Source organism: Thamnophis elegans, chromosome 7 (genome assembly GCF_009769535.1).
Source record: "Thamnophis elegans isolate rThaEle1 chromosome 7, rThaEle1.pri, whole genome shotgun sequence".
Lineage (NCBI taxonomy): Eukaryota > Metazoa > Chordata > Lepidosauria > Squamata > Colubridae > Thamnophis > Thamnophis elegans.
In genome coordinates this window covers 13,820,591-13,837,651 of record NC_045547.1, presented here as the reverse complement: position 1 = coordinate 13,837,651, position 17,061 = coordinate 13,820,591, and positions in this window count along the sequence as shown.

The window sequence follows — 17,061 nt, the reverse complement described above, 5'->3', positions numbered from 1 at the left end:
GGAACATTTCCTTATTTCTCATGGTTCTTTCCAAGCCTACCACTGTGATTTGGCCATGTTGTTTGGAAAATCATTGATATAAGCATGTTCAAAACAGAGAAATGAATAAAAGATTCTTTCTGGAACATCTGCTTTAGGGCATCCCGCTTTTTTGCCAAGAAAATGTCTCTCCTGGTTTTGAGATGTAGACATATCTTGAACACACACAGAAAGAGGACCCAGCAGGCATAATCCAAGTTCTACCTAGTTTCAACTTTCTTAAAGTGAATTCTCTTTCCATGGATAGGCAGATTATACCACTCTAATGGCAGAAAGTCCATTAAGTTCTCTAGGCCTTCATTGAACACGGCATGGAGTCTAGCCAAAGGCTATGTTAGTTGATGCATGGAAAGTCTTGATGTGAACAGTGAGCAGCAATCTCAAGATGTGCAATGGGTTCTGAAAACCTGTCAGGCTCTAAAAATGTAAGACATTTTGAGGTTCTTCTAAGCAGTTTCTTCCTTTATTATTCTCACCTGCAGAAGGCAAAAATCTTGCCAAACTAAAACAGACTACTTGAAAACATACATGAAAACTACTAGAGAGGAGCTGTTTTAACACTCTTTCTCTCACACAATAGACTTTACTGTTGTTTGCTCCAGTGGTGGATTCCCAACTGATTTACTACCAGTTCGCTGAGAGGCCATTTTGCCACCTCATTCTCTGTCGTCCACTTCTTCTTTTGCCCTCAATCGTTCCCAACATTAGGCTCTTCTCCAATGAGTCCTTCCTTCTCATTAGGTGGACTCAAAAAGTATTTGAGTTTCCTCTTCAGGATCTGGTTTTCTAAAGAGCAATCAGGGTTGATCTCCTCTCGCACTGATTGGTTTGCCCACCTTGCAGTCCAAGAGACTTGCAGGAGTCTTCTCCAGCAAAGGTCAAAGGTCTCCATTCTTTGGCGCTCAGCCTTTTTTATGGTCCAAATTTCACAACCATACATTGCAACTGGGAAAACCATAGCCTTGACTATGCGCACTTTTGTTGGCAGGGTGAGATCTCTGCTTTTTAGAATGCTGTCTAGATTTGCCATAGCTTTTCTCCTCAGGAGCAAGCATCTTTTAATTTCTTGGCTGCAGTCCCCATCTGCAGTGATCTTGGAGAAGATCTGCGGAGAATCTTTACCCGCATCAAGAGGATCTTTAGTTCCTCTTCACTTTCTGCCATTAGAGTGGGATAATCTGCGTATCTGAGGTTGTTGATATTTCTCCTGGCAATCTTAATTCCAACTTTTGATTCATGTGTGTGTGTGTGTGTGTGTGTGTGTGTGTGTGTGAGAGAGAGAGAGAGAGAGAGAGGGGGGGGGAGAGGGGGAGAGATTCCTTAATTCCATGGAAAGAGAATTCACTTTAAGAAAGTTGAAACTAGGTAGAACTTGCCTGCTGGGTCCTCTTTCTGTGTGTGTTCAAGATATGTCTACATCTCAAAACCAGGAGAGACATTTTCTTGGCAAAAAAGCGGGATGCCCTAAAGCAGATGTTCCAGAAAGAATCTTTTATTTATTTCTCTGTTTTGAACATGCTTATATCAATGATTTTCCAAACAACACGGGCCAAGTCACAGTGGTAGGCTTGGAAAGAACCATGAGAAATCAAGGAAATGTTCCTCGAAGCCTGATTTGTCAACTCATTCAGGTTGGGTGGAGAGCTGAAGAGAGAGAGAGAGAGAACTCTTTTGAAGAAATATCACAAGATTGCAAACTCTGCTCCAGGGCAGTAGTTTGGAAGAAGGTATAGCTCATCGCTTGCTTATAGGGTTGAGTTTTCCTTGCCTTTCATGAAAAGTTTCAGAATCACCAAATATATTGGGCAGGCTGCTGAGAGTTTGCACAGGTTCGGGCGATCCTCTAGCTAGGATTCTGCACAGTTCAGTGAACCCACAAATGCCACCCCTGGCTGGCCACGCCCACCCATTCCACCCCACCCATCCCAGGAGTCTCCATGCAACCTGTTCATCATGCCAGGTAAGTGCACGGCCTGCACAAAGCCTGGGGAGGGCGTAAAATGGGCCTACCAGAAGTTCTGGAAGTCCTGAAACTGGCCTGTTTCCGGCCTCTGGAGCCTGGGGGAAGCAGTTTTCACTCTCCCAGGTGCTCGAGAAAAGCCTCTAGAGCCTTGGAAGGATGAAAAACACTGCCCACACCATGGTGCAAGAGGTCAACTAGGCCACGCCCACCCTGGGCATGCCCACCATAGCCACACCCACCCAACAATGGGGCTGCAATTTTTGAAGCCCACCCCTGAATATCATACTGTAGGAGAAGAAGGGAGAGAGCTTGGAGACGGAGTTAAGAGAGTTATCAGTCTGGTGTTGTTGCATTGCCACAAGCATCCAAGTCCATCCCCCCTCCCCCCTTGAATTCCATTGACTCTGATCTAGCACTAATTTAATGCTTACCATGTGATCTTGATTCCTTATGCCTGACGCATCAGGTCTGATATACAGAAAATGGTTAAAACACGCAGATTTTTATTTTTCTATAATCTAACACAGAGTTCCCCAACATTGCAGATTGGCGGGGGGGGGGGGGGGGGGGAGGCTAGTGCTGCATCAGTGGCAGGCAAGCATGCTTGTGCACAGCTCTATTTGCACAAGCTCTATTTGCGCAAGCAAATCTCTTAAAAGGAGTGTGCAGTGCCGGATTTAGATGAAAAGAGGCCCTAGGCTATTCCACTTATGAGGCCCTTTCACCTCTCATTTTTAAGTTTGTAAATTAAATGAGAGACAATAAAATACATCATTACTGTGATATATATCAATATATATAGCTGGCCTCCCGACGGAGGGCGGCTCTGCTCTGTGGCAAAGACAGCGAGGCCAGCCGCCTCCCCTGCTGCGCTCAGCTGCCCGGGTCGGCCCCCTCGCCCTCACCTGCCTGGCCGCTGGTGGGCTCCGCGTCAACGGGGCAGCTACTGGGAGCGGCCGCGCCTCTCGCCCGACCGCCGGTGCCGGGAACATGGGTGGTCTCCCCAACTGCCGCGGCGCTGGAACGATCTTAACCAATACATTTTTATGTTTGTTTATTAGTCATATGCGTAGAATTTCTCCTTATTTTCAGTTCAGTGTTTTAGTGTTCACTGTTTTTAGAATAGTGTAATTTTAATTTTGCTAACAATTTGAATGTAGGCCCCTCTTGATCTTGAGGCCCTAGGCTGAAGCCTAGATAGCCTATAGGAAAATCTGGCCCTGGGAGCGTGCCTGCGCTTTGGTCACACAAGTGGGGATGTGCATGCATGCACATGCTCAGCGGTCATTTCCATGGCCTGCTTGCAAACCCCTCTTAGCCCACTAAGTCCACAGGTTGGGGACCCCTGCTCTAACAGATGTTTATGTGTTTATGTTTATGTTTATTTCATTTGTATGCCGCCCTTTTCCCCCGAGGGGGACTCAGGGCGGCTCACAACTCAAAACAAGGGAAGGGGGGATACAAACAATTTGACGACAACACAAAACAATACATAATTTAAAAGCGCAACAATCATACCATTCGAGATAGGGGCACGGTTCTTTAGCCCCAGGCCTGTCGGAACAGCCAGGTTTTAAGGGCTTTGCAGAAGGCCTGGAGGGTGGTGAGGGTGCGAATCTCCACGGGGAGTTCGTTCCAGAGGGTCGGAGCAGCCACAGAGAAGGCTCTCCTCCGGGTAGTCGCCAGTCGACACTGGCCGGCGGATGGAATTCGGAGGAGGCCTAGTCTGTGGGATCTAATCGGTCTGGTGGAGGTAATTGGCAGATAAAGTAGGATTAGTATTGTTGAAGCATGGTATTTTTCTTCTATTGTAACTATGGTTATAATTATTGAGTTATCATTCCACAAGCCACTCATAAAAATGGGAGAGACTTCAGTTACATGGTGATAGGCTCCATCTTCATGTTTTAGGATTCCCCCACCTCAATGACCCTACTCTGTGCTAATATGTGGATATAAGAAAAGAAATTGAATGACTTATATAATGGATCTGTAATCCAGCTTTCCCAAATTGTTCAAGTCAATAACTTAACGAGCTATTATAAGAGCCGAGGTGGCACAGTGGTTAGGGTGCAGTACTGCAGGCCACTTCAGCTGACTGTTATCTGCAGTTCAGCGGTTCTAATCTCACTGGCTCAAGGTTGAGTCAGCCTTCCATCCTTCCGAGGTGGGTGAAATGACGACCCAGACTGTGGGGGCGATATGCTGACTGTAAACCGCTTAGAGAGGGCTGAAAGCCCTATGAAGCAGTATATAAGTCTAACTGCTATTGCTATTGCTTTTGCTATTAACAGCAATACAGAGTGAGATTGCTATGCTCTGGTGGAAGGCATTTTCCAAACTTTATTTACCCAACTTTATTTATTTACTCTTCCCCAAAGCTGCTGGTTTCCTGTCAGGAGAAACACAAAGATATACTTATGTGTGCTTTCTTCTATAGGAAAGGTGTGGGTGTGTACAAGTTAACAAGGTGTACAAAGGAGTATGATTGAGCGGTAACTAGTATTTAACATTCTGGCATTATTCTTCTCTCCATACTTCTTCCCCCACCCTCTTTCTTTCCAACTGCTTTGATGTAATAATATCCATGCACTGCTAGATAAAGGGGTGTTTCCAACTTGCTGGAAAAGCGATTTTTGTTCCCAGGGAAAAGAAGCATAAAACCTGTTTAAAACGAGATGGAGGAGGTTGCTGACAAGAGGTTAAAATAGAAAAGCCAAGGAAAACCGTGGGCTTGGGGCCAGCAAAGGATTAATGGCTTCCATCAGAGCTCACCAAATCCAAGGGCCGGTTTGAAGTCTCGGAGATGAAGGCACCTCATTTTCTCAAAGACAGAAGGATGATATTGTTTTGAACTTGATTAATGGGCTGATCAGCAGCCTCGCAGAATGATGTAAAAAAAAAACTGACAATTTTAAACTTGCTACTCCTCTTTCAGAAATGAAGCATCCCCCATGTCTCTTGTGTAGGAAGTTAGCACCCATCCTTCTCCTAGAAAAATGAAATATCCTGGGAAATATTAAAAGGGCAGAATATTATATTTCCCTAGATAAGAAATGGAGAAACGTGTTTTTAGGTAGGAAACAGACTCACTCTTAATAGCCCCCACCTTTGTCAATGGGCCATCAAAATGCCTGAGCCAGTCTATTCTACGCAACAAAGATCTCCCCCTTCAGTGTGATGGGATTAAGGCATGATAGTGTTAGCCCTTTACCCGTCTCACCCATTCCCAGGGCACCTGGGAAAAAGCAATGCTCAACCAAGCTTGAGACTCAAAAGGCTCACAACCTACAGAGTTAGCTAAGACCCTCCTCCCCGCCCCTGGGAGTCTGACAACCAATCATAATACGTGTCTTACACAGGAACAGGAAACAGAGAGGTGGTGCTGAACAGAGAGTATAAAAAACTCAGGAACTCTCAGCAAGCCTCTTTTTCTCTCTCCATTCTTCTTAACCCAACATCTAGAAGCATGTGATCCACCCCTTTTCTGTTCAGGAGCTCAAGCCATGTGATGCTGTCCACCATTAAACCATCTTTCCAAGCAGCCTCCATGTTTCCAGTGTCTTTTTCCCCCACTTGGAACTGACATTTCTTCCAACAATTGCATGTTCATATATAAAAGGCTGAGCATATTGTACCAGATGTGCTTTCTGCAGTGTTACAGCATCAAAACACATGTTGGAGCTGCAACAGATGGTTATCTTGATATGGTATGGAAGGTCCTAAGTCCAAAGACTATTTAGCTCACTGTACCTTTAAGTCAGCTCTCTAGGACAGGGCTCTCTAACCTTAGCAACTTTCAGATTTGTGGACTTCAACTCCCAGCCAGCAAAGCTGGCTGAGGAATTCTAAGATGTTGAAGTCCGCAAGTCTTAAAGTTGCTAAGGTTGGAGACCCCAGCTCTAAGATGCATGTTTCTAAATGCAGGTGGTTATCGACTTACAACCATTTGTGACCATGACCATTCAGAGTTATAACAGCACTGAAAAAAGTAACTTATACAACCAATTTTCACACTTAGAACCATTGCAGCATCCTCACAATCATGTGGTCGAAATTCAGACCCTTGACAACCAGTGGTGGGATTCAAAAATTTTTACCACCGGTTCTGTGAGCGTGGTGTGATGGGCGTGTGTGGCTTGGTGGGTGTGGCTTGGTGGGCGTGGCTTGGTGGGCGCGGCAGGGGAAAGATACTGTAAAATCTCCATTCCCTCCTCACTTCAAGACAAGGTTACTGCAAAATCCCTATCTCCTCCTAATCAGCTGGGACTCGGGAGGCAGAAAATAGATGGGGGCGGGGCCAGGCAGAGGTGGTATTTACCGGTTCTCCAAACTACTCAAAATTTCCGCTACCGGTTCTCCAGAACTGATTGGAACCTGCTGAATTCCACCTCTGGTACTTAGATCTGGCTGGTGGGGCTGCCCTGGAAACAGAGCTCGGGAGGGCCACATGATCTGGCTGTTTTTGTCTCCGTTTTTGCTGGCAGAGCTCTCGGGCCACCACAAGCACCCCTGACATGGGTGACGTCAAGATGATCCCACTCACCATGGCCACGCCCATCCCAGGCTCCTGAGGTCAAACACAACCCTGATGCAGCCCTCAATGAAATTGAGTTTGGCACACCTGGGCTAGAGGCTCGTTAGCAAATTAAGCGTAAATTCAGAACCTCTAGCGATACAGAAATACAGGAACTCAACAAAAAATGGCAGAAAATAGATGGGGGCGGGGCCAGCCAGAGGTGGCATTTGCTGGTTCTCCAAACTACTCAAAATTTCTGCTACCGGTTCTCCAGAACTGGTCAGAACCTGCTGAATATCACCTCTGTTGGCAACTGAGATGTATTTATGATGGTTGTGGAGTCTTGGGGTCATGTGACTACCTTTTCCAACCTTCTGACAAGCTAAGTCAATGGGGAAGCCAGATAAATTTAACAACCATGTAAGTAGCTTAACAACTGCACTAAGAGTGCTTTTTCAAGAGGCAACTGGACTTTCTAGTTTTTCTTTGAAGGCGTTTTGCTTCTCATCTAAGAAGTTCCTTCAGAGCTGAAGAAGCTACTTGGATGCTTCTTCAGAAAAACCAGAAAGTCCAGTTGCCTCTTGAAAAAGCACCTTCGGGACCACCATGACCTGGATGACTGAGAACCTCCATAGACACCTAACAACTGCAGTGTTTCACTTAACAACTGTGGCAAGAAAGTTGGTAAATGAGGCAAAACTCACTTAACAAATGCTTTACTTAGCAACAGAAATATTGGGCTCAATTATGGTCATAAATTGAGGACTACCTATAGTCTCAAACAACCTACTGAGCCAAAACAAACAAACAAACCCCAAGCCATATCATGTTTTGCTCTTTGCCTGGGTTCAGCTGGCACCATTATGCCTAAGGTAAAAGTAAAGATTCCCGTCGCGCATATATGCTAGTTGTTCCTGACTCTAGGGGGCGGTAATCATCTCCTTTTCAAAGTGTGAAGATCCAGCGTGTGCCGGAAGAAGTCTCCATGGTCACGAGGTCGGCATGACTAAACGCCGAAAGCAGATGGGACACTGTTACCTTCCCACCAAAGGTGGTTCCTATTTTTCTACTTGCATTTTTACATGCTTTCAAACTGCTAGGTGGGCAGAAGCTGGGACAAGTAACGGGAGGTCACCCCGTTATGCAGCACTAGGGATTTGAACCGCCGAATCGCTAACCTTTCTGATTGGCAAACTCAAGGTCTTAGCCACTGAGCCACTGCGTCCCATTATGTCTAAACTGCTAAAAATCTGGGGCAGAATCTTAGCCCCAAAATCTTTCCGCTGTTGTGAGGTACTGAATGAAGCCGCCTTATAATGAAGCTCCCGGTTCCAATAATAATTTGGTGAATTGGTTTTCTTCATGTGAGGCAAATCTCAAGTCCTTACTAGTTTGACGAAGAAAAAAAAAGAGATCCACCTCACCCTTCCAAAGCAGCATTTGTTAAAAATATGCTGCTTTTTCGAAGGAAGACAACCTGACTGTTCTCAGCAGAGCTGAATGTATAGCTATGTTACATGGAACATAAGCCTGGGATCCCATGCTGTCAAAAACACGGAGCTGACAACTTTGGAAATAGCAAACTGTGAACATCAGATGCTCTGCTCCCAAAAGCATCTGCACTTTTCGATAACTGCAGAGTGTTACCATATGGACGCCGGTTGAAACAGAATTCCCTCAAACGGGGCAATATTGACAGAATGCGTATCTCTGCACGCACACATACAAACTAGCCAGCCATTAAAAATGCAGTTTTATAGATATCTATTCAGAAGTATGTAAATTTCACTGGGTTTATTAGGACTTCTTTTTCATCAATAAGGCATAGGATACCAGTCTGAATCAGCCTCTTGGGCTTAATAAATCTAGGTTGCTGTGTTTTTTGGGGCAAAGCCATCTTATTTTTACAACAAAACTGTTCCGAAATCTGTTTAGCTGTTTCTCAAGTTTCCTTCCTTTTTAAAAAAAACAAAAAAAAAAACAACAATTTTTATTAAAAAAATCTTTTTACAGAGGGGAAAACTTTTTTTAAAAGGATGAAAACATAAACGAAAAAGAGAAATGAAAAAAGAGAAAAAGAAAAGACAATATAACCTCTGGTCTTTTTTGTAACAATTATGAATGCATTTGAATTTTATCCTTTCTCTCATTAGGGTTACACTCAGTGGTGGGAATCAAATAATTTAACAACCAATTCTCTGCCCTAATGCCCAGCTCGGTAGGCGTGGCTCGGTGGCCATGTGGCTGTGGGCGTGGTCAACTCAATGTCACTCACATTGATGGGCACTTTCGCCTTAGCTGTTACAACGTAACAAGGGTTAACCAGAGAGGCAGTTTCTGTAAGTAGGGCAATAAAGATTAGGCTAGAAACAACACCAGAATGTTTCCTTCCTGCCTTCCTTACAGGATTAACCCTGCAAAGTGGAAAAAAAACAAAATTAGATTTTTTTTCAAACAACCAGTTCTCCGAACTGCTTAGAAAGTTAACAACTGGTTCTCCCGAATAGGTGCAAACTGGATGAATCCCACCACTGGTGCCAAACCACTACTAATTCAGCCGAACCGGTAGGAACCCATCACTGCTACTGTTCCGCTCCTACTGTCCCCATTTATTTGTACTCATTTCCTTTGTTCATGTCCATGTTTATACACCTGTTATCTTGTACATGTTTGACAAACTAACCAAATAAATCTCTTCAATCCTCCAAGATGCTTTGTCACTGCCATCATATAGCTTGTTTGCTTGCTTGCTTGGTGGATCAAAAGCTTACAAACACACCATTGGGACAGTTGCTAAAAGCTATGAGTCATGGTAAAAGTAGTAATATACCATATTTTTCAGAGTTTAAGACACACCTTTTTCCCTCAAAAAAAAAAAGACTGAAAATCAGGGTGCGTCTTATACATTGAATACAGCATTTTTTGCCTCCTAAAACCAGGGTTGGGTTCCTGTCAGTTCTAAGCTCTTCTATAGAAGAGGTTCCACAAATCTACAGTGCTGTTTAGAACCGGTTCCAGCTCCCTCTCCCTGCCCGTCCGCACATCATCAAGATGAAGAGCGAGAGGAGGAATTCTGGGAGTTGAAATCCACAAGTCTTAAAGCTGTCAAGTTTGAACACCCCTGGGTTTTTTTACCTCAAGGGTTAGGGGTGCAAAGGTCTTGTAACTTGACAGCTTTAAGACTTGCGTGCTTCAAATGCCAGAGTTTCCGAGCCAACATTTTGGTTGCTAAGCAAGAACGTTGTTAAGTGAGTTTCACCACATTTTACAAGTTGGCCATGCCCACCCAGTCACATGGCCGGCAAGCCACTCCCACAAAGCAGGCCACACCCACAGAAGAGGTTCTAAAAATTTTTGAAACCCACCACTTTTGGCACGCACCAAACTGGCAGTAATGCCAGGAGCAACCCACCCCTGGACAGTAGGCACGCTGGTGCGCTTATGCACGCCCCCTTTACGGACCACATAGGAATGGGGTAAGGTCCATGGCAGACAATTTAAGATTGAAGCGGTGGGGATTTGAGGATGTCACAATGGAGTCAGGTAGAGCATTCCAGGCGTTGATCACTCTGTTGCTGAAGTTGTATTTTCTGCAATCAAGTTTGGAGCGGTTTGAGTTTGTATCTATTGTTTGCCCGTGTATTATTGAGGTTGAACTGAAGTAATCATTGATAGGCAGAACATTGCAGCAGACAATTTTGTGTACTATGCTTAAATCAGACTGTAGGCGGCTAGTTCCAGGTTGTCCAAGCCCAAAATTTCGAGCCTGGTGGTGTAAGGGATTCTATTGTGAGCAGAGGTGAGCAGAATTGTTGAATTCAGTTGGAATCACCTTCCCAATCCCAACAATGGGAACAATTTTTCTGATTCTCAGCAATATGGAAATACATGAACTTCAGTCTTCAGAATTCTGGTAGATGGAATCCGCGCCTCTGAAAGGTGCTGAGATTGAGAAATCCTGAATGGCAGTAAATGTCATGTGTGCAAATTCCAGATCAGTTCGTGTGCGCTTCTCCTAACATATGTCCATGCCCTTTTGTGGAGGAAAAAAATTAAGAGATGTTGCCAAAAAAAAAAAAGAACACGAAAGAAGCAGGTAAGCAGGCGTATTGTCCAGGACTCAGCAAGACTTCTGACCTTCAGCCTTTCTTTTTAAGAATCGATAAGAGCTAGAGATCTCTACTGCAAACCATGTTTCAAACCTTCTTCTCTTGTTCGAGAATAAGGATGAGAAGGAAAAAGAGATCAATGACTATTTGTACGATCAATATTGCTTCCTGCTTTTCCTTTGAGGGCCTTTTAAAAATACAATAAGTAGAAACAAGCTCAGTTCGAATTTAAAGACCCACTTGTAACATTTCAATGTAGCACCTGGCATGAGATTGGGAGAATTTTCACCCTGCTCCAGCAGAATTTACAGAACAGTGAAATGATTTAGTTACTATAAAATTGGTTGCATGAAATACTTTGTCAGGCCTGCAGCGGATTCCTTTTGGGATCTTTGGCCTGCCACACTATAATTCTATTCTACTATGCTGTTTAATTAGTGGGGAATTGGGAGGGGGGATTGTAAGGAGTTACATAACTATGTAGCCATACAAAATTCCTTTCTAGAAAGCCAAGGTCATCCTATGTCTCTGCACCTCTGTACCTGACCAGAACTGGATGGGTGGAACTGCCAGCATGGCCGTGGAAGATTGGACCATGTGATGGACTTGTGGGGGAAAGATCTTGAACTTTCAACTGGGTGGCGAAAACCGGGAAGCTTTCAGATTTGGGTTTTCCCAGATGTGCCAACCTGGCTCTCTTAATAAATTGGAACTTTGAGCAATACTTTGCCTTGGATTCTGATTTAATTTTGGATGTTATTTGGAACCCTGGCATACTTTCACAATAGGCTTTCCATGAATTGCTTCACCAATCCAGCTTTCTCCAACCTGATGCCCTCCAGCTGTCAAGCTTATCAATCCCAGCCAGTATTAATAAGATAATATGTGTTTCCATATGATTTAGAGCTATTCTCTTCATTTCATAGGGCAGTGAGGGTGAACCTTATAGACTCTGAGTGCCTAAACTGCAAGTGCAGTTTAGTGAAATGTGCATGAATGTATATAAACACATATGCAGGCATGCGCAAATACACAGCATGTGCAAACACGGGCATGTGCAGACATGCATGAATGTGCACATGTGTGGATATGTGCAGACCCAAAGATTAGCTGGCCGGTGGGTGATGGGGCAACTCAACACTGGCAGAGTGGCAAGAGCTAAGATTGTTTTCTTTCGTGAGCTTCTGTTTTGTCATTTGCAGGGAAATGGAAGCTCACAAAAGAAATGCCACGGAGAGCTGACCTGGACCAACGGTGTGCATGTCAGCAGAGACAGCTCGGTGTGCCACCTCTGGCATGCGTGCCATACGTTCACCATCACAGTCATAGGGGATAAAGTATGTTCTTTGGATTGCTTGGAGTTTTTGTGTAGGGTTAACGCCACATAATAAATATTTCAGTGTGATCTGGCTCAGTCCAATTCTTGGCAGCTAAAGACCATTGGAGTTATTAGCACCAATAAACTGCACTTGCAAAGCATGCTAAATCATCTTTTGTTCAATCATGATTTACTATATTAATCTAATTGGCTGGATTTCTAAAACACACTGAATCACAAAGTTAACAAGTAGCATGGGCTTGCACAGCAGACTAACAAATGGCAATTCGGCCTACCATATTGTACAGCCACAGAAAATTTGGATAGGTGTTGAGATTCCTTTCTAGATGTATCTATATATGTAAATGTATCTATATGTATTTGGAGCAGTAGATGGATCCCAGAATTATACTTAAGATGCTTGACTCATTATGTCAAGATTAACAAAACTGAGCAGGATCTAGGAACCAAGATTTATACTAACCATTAATGTGCCTTTAATACTAGCATTAGGTGTAAATATAAAACCTTGGAAACTGCAAGAGATATTTCCAACTCTCTTTTATTGGTAAAGTTCATGAATTCAGCTACTCCTGGACATTTTAAATAGATTCTTTTTGGGTTTCTTATCATCTGAATGTAGTTACTGTTTCCTATCTCTTTATAGAAAGAGCTGAGGTGGCGCAGTGATTAAATGCAGCACTGCAGGCTACTTCAGCTGACTGCAGTTCGGCTGTTCAAATCTCACCGGCTCAGGATTGACTCAGCCTTCCATCCTTCCGAGGTGGGTAAAATGAGGACCCGGATTGTTGTTGGGGGCAATATGCTGACTCTGTAAACCGCTTAGAGAGGGCTGAAAGCCCTATGAAGTGGTATATAAGTCTAACTGCTATTGCTATTGCTATTATCGCATACGTCTAACATTCCTGTCATTTCTCTTCCAGGCTGCCACAATTTCTCATGCATTGCTATAAAGCATGCTGGCAGGGGAATTCTGGGAATTGCAGTCTACAATTCTATAATTTGCCAAGCTTGAGAAATACTGCTATAAAGAGTCTTTGTTAAGATATTTAATTTAATAGCGGGAATAGCGATAAAGAGTATAATGAGCCAGAACACACAGTTATAGTTAATTGGTTGGAGGGTGTGGGCTCCTGCATGAGGCAATCTACATTATAATTGGTTGCTGCGTGTAAAGGGGGAGTTTCCTTTTTCCCCGCCTTTTTCCTCTGGGTCCTCTGTATGCTTTACCTCATGACGTAAGTGAATTCTTGACTACCTTATTTACGGCAAATATATCCTGTTTCCCTGAAAATAAGACAGGGTCTTATTTTCTTTTGACCCCCGAAATAAGTGCTTGGCCTTATTTTCGGAGAGGTCTTGTTATTTTTGAGGTGCAAGAGACGGCAAGAGGGGTCACCTCATGGCTCCTGCTGCATTGCAATATTTTCGGGGAGGGCTTATTTTAGCACATGCCCTCAAAAGCCCGATTGGGTTTATTATCTGGGAGGTCTTATTTTTGGGGAAAGAGGGTAGATGTAAAGTATATTTATTTATATAAAAGTACAAGTTCATGTCATCGTCTCTGACTCCATTTGGAAACCGGCTGTGCAATTCCCCGACAGTCTTTCCAGTTTCTTCAACTTGCAGTTTCCATCTTGGACCAAATATGTGCTTTGGAATCTCTCCATTTTGAAATTGAATGAGGAATCTGTGGCTGTTTAGATGTTCCTGAGGCCTAGGAAATTGAATGATGATTCGATTAAATGACATCATTTCTTAGTTCTCCTCATGGAGCCTTTCCCCCATTTGACTTTCAACCCAATCAAGTTTTCATGACTGAATGAAATCCATCATGGCATTTTCATGTGTAGGTGGTCTTCTCAGCCTGATCCCAAATATAGTATTTGAAATCTTTATAGTTTCTTTAATTCTGGGTTAGCATATGGTGAGACATATACAGCCATTGTGGCTTAGGAACTTTTGTTTATGATATGCAGCATATGTTAGTCAGTATAGCCATTTTTAAAAGAAATCCTGAGCCTGCAACCATCAAATTAATATAAGAAAATACGTCAATATGTGTGAGAAAGATGACTAGGAACATGCCACCTACTTAAATTTCAAAGGGGAATTTTTTCTGCTAAGCTCCTGTGGCAACTCCACAACAGGGTCAACTGCAGAGTCAACTAATTCTCAAAACATTACATTGACCCAAAGCATACATAGTCCTGCGAATGACGGTAAACATATGGGTCCCAGGATAATGTTGCAGAATCCAATCAGAGTTGGATAACTGGACCAAAGGTTTATTCTTCCAGGTTTTCAGGCTCGTGCTGGAGCCCATCATTGCGAATCAAACTTAGTCCCATCCAAGGTTAAATTAGATCCCTAATTAGCATCCAGTTAGCAGTACAACAATTGACCTTCCCAGTGGTGGGTTTCAAATTTTTTTAGCACCTCTTCTGTAGGGGTGGCCTGCTTTATGGGAGTGGCCATGTGACTGGGTGGGAGTGGCTTGCCAGCCATGTGACTGGGTAGGCGTAGCCAACTTGTAAAATGTGGTGAAATTCACTTAACAATGCTCTTGCTTAGCAACCAAAATGTTGGCTCAGAAACATTTGAAGCACGCAAGTCTTAAAGTTGTCAAGTTACAAGACCCTTGCACCCCTAATCCTTTAGCAAAAACCCAGGGGTGTTCAAACTTGACAGCTTTAAGACTTGTGGACTTCAACTCCCAGAATTCCTCCTCTCGCTCTTCATCTTGATGATGTATGGACGGGCAGGGGGAGGGAGCTGGAACTGGTTCTAAACAGCACTGTAGATTTGTGGAACCTCTTCTATAGAAGAGGTTAGAACTGGCAGGAACCCACCCCTGGACCTTCCTCACCTAGCCTTCAAAGAAAGAACCAATGGAAATGCTATCTCTCAAAATATACCCCCTAGACTCCCCTCCCACAGCAAAATGGTCAATTGATTATTGATTGTGATTATTTCACTGACTAACAGTAATATGGCTAAGGTTGCCATGAAGTCATACTTCCTGGAGAAAGTGGGTAGAGATTGTTAGGTAAAGGGTAAAGATTCCCCTCGCACATACAGTATGTGCTAGCCGGTCCCAATTCTAGGGGACAGTGCTCATCTTCATTTCTAAGCCAAAGAGCCAGCACTGTCTGAAGATGTCTCCATAGTCATGTGGCCGGCATGACTAAACACCGAAAGTGCATGGAACGCTGTTACCTTCCCACCAAAGGTGGTCCCTATTTTTCTACTTGCACTTCTACATGCTTTCGAACTGCTAAGTTGCCAGTAGCTGGGACAAGTAACGGGAGCTCACTCCATTCCGCAGTGCTAGGGATTCGAACCGCCAAACTGCCAACCTTTCTGATCGACAAGCTCAGCACTCACTAAATTGAATTATCTAGTGCCAGAACCACTAGAAATACCATTTATCTTGGTTAGTGGCTGATAAGGTTAAATATATTTGTAGGCAATATGCCCGATAAGTATGTTTGGGTCAATGTCCACTAATAGCATCATTTGTTTTAGTGATATAATCATTCACTGTAATTTAGACATTTTCTACATGAAACAATAGATAATTTCATATTCTGACTACTAATAAAAAAAACCCAAGGAACTAATTCTTCTTAGGAACAGAAATTAATCATGGAAAGATTTTGGTATCTTTTCAAAACTTGGAATGTGTTGGCCTAGTGTTGGCCTGGCAATGTAATGTGATTCTTTTATTTAAAAAAATGATGTTTCATTTCCTGGCTAATTTCATGTGAGATCGGTAATGACTTTTAAAGATAAAATTGGAAAATGAAATGATTCCTTTCAAAAGGAAAGAAAGCTGGTTCCCAGAAGATTTAGAAAAAAGGTAACAGGTATCCTAGACTTGGATCACATCATAATGTTGGCCCTCTTGGCTTTTTTGACTATATCCTCTGGAAATTTTTTGGCTACTTCTGAATTTAAGATGGCAAACTCTGGGCTCAGACCAGAGAGACAAGTGCAAAAGGGATGTTTTCAGAGATAATTGCTGCTGGAAAAACATTTAGATTTGGATGCAATGCAATTTTGTTGCTATTTAAAATATGCTCATTTATCTGAATTGCCCCTGGAGTGTTTAACTGAGTATACGTTGATTAGTAATTAAGGATGATTAGCATTTTGTTGGACTGAGTTTGGATGCACCTCTTCATAGTTACATGATTATTTGAATGTTCATCTGACAACAGAGAAGACAACCTTCCCTTTAATTTGGTAAAGTCCTCCTTTTGTACAAAAAGGGGCAACTTTGGGGGAGAGTGTCACAGGATGGGGTAGATGGAACAAGGTTTGCAGTGGGCAGGGCAAATAACACCATCAAAAGTTTTGTTTTTACTGTAGAGTTAAATTCGGGGTGCACTTATGCATTAATGCATTAACATGCATTAATGTTAAATCAACTCTCAAATCCCCCCCCCCAAATATAGAGTTTTTAGGAGCCTGGGCAGCTATGTGCATGGATATTTAATTTTCTTATACATTGCAAAAGTTGGATCAGTTGATCATTCTAGTCCCTTCCAACTCTACCAATCTATTACACTATTTATGTTATGTGCTATTCCTGAGAGCTCTGGACCTTTAAAAGATGGTCAGGGGCCACCTATGTCTCTCAACATATCAATAGTCCATCTGTGACCTAGCCAGATGTTTTCAGAACAGTGTTTCTCAACCTTGAAAGGTATGTGAACTTCAACTTCCAGAGTTGAGGTCCACATATCTTCAAGCTGCCAAAGTTGAGAAGCATTGCTTTGGGGTTTTAGAGTTCTCCAGTGTGACCTAACAAGGCCATGAATGGAATCCAGAACTTGCTCTGAAGACCATGTAATTGCCACATCACTGAGTTAGCTCTTCAGATTACGGAATAATTCTTTTCTAAACATTCTTAAAGTAGTGCTGCATTTTCTGATATTGCCATGAACTGCTCTGAGTATTATTTACTCAGTATTATTATTTACTAGAAAAAGACTAGCACTGATGATGTTATCTAGTTTGGGTAATGAAACATATGCAAGAAAATAACAGAGCTCAGAAAGTATCAAGGACCCCTCATTTCAACCTT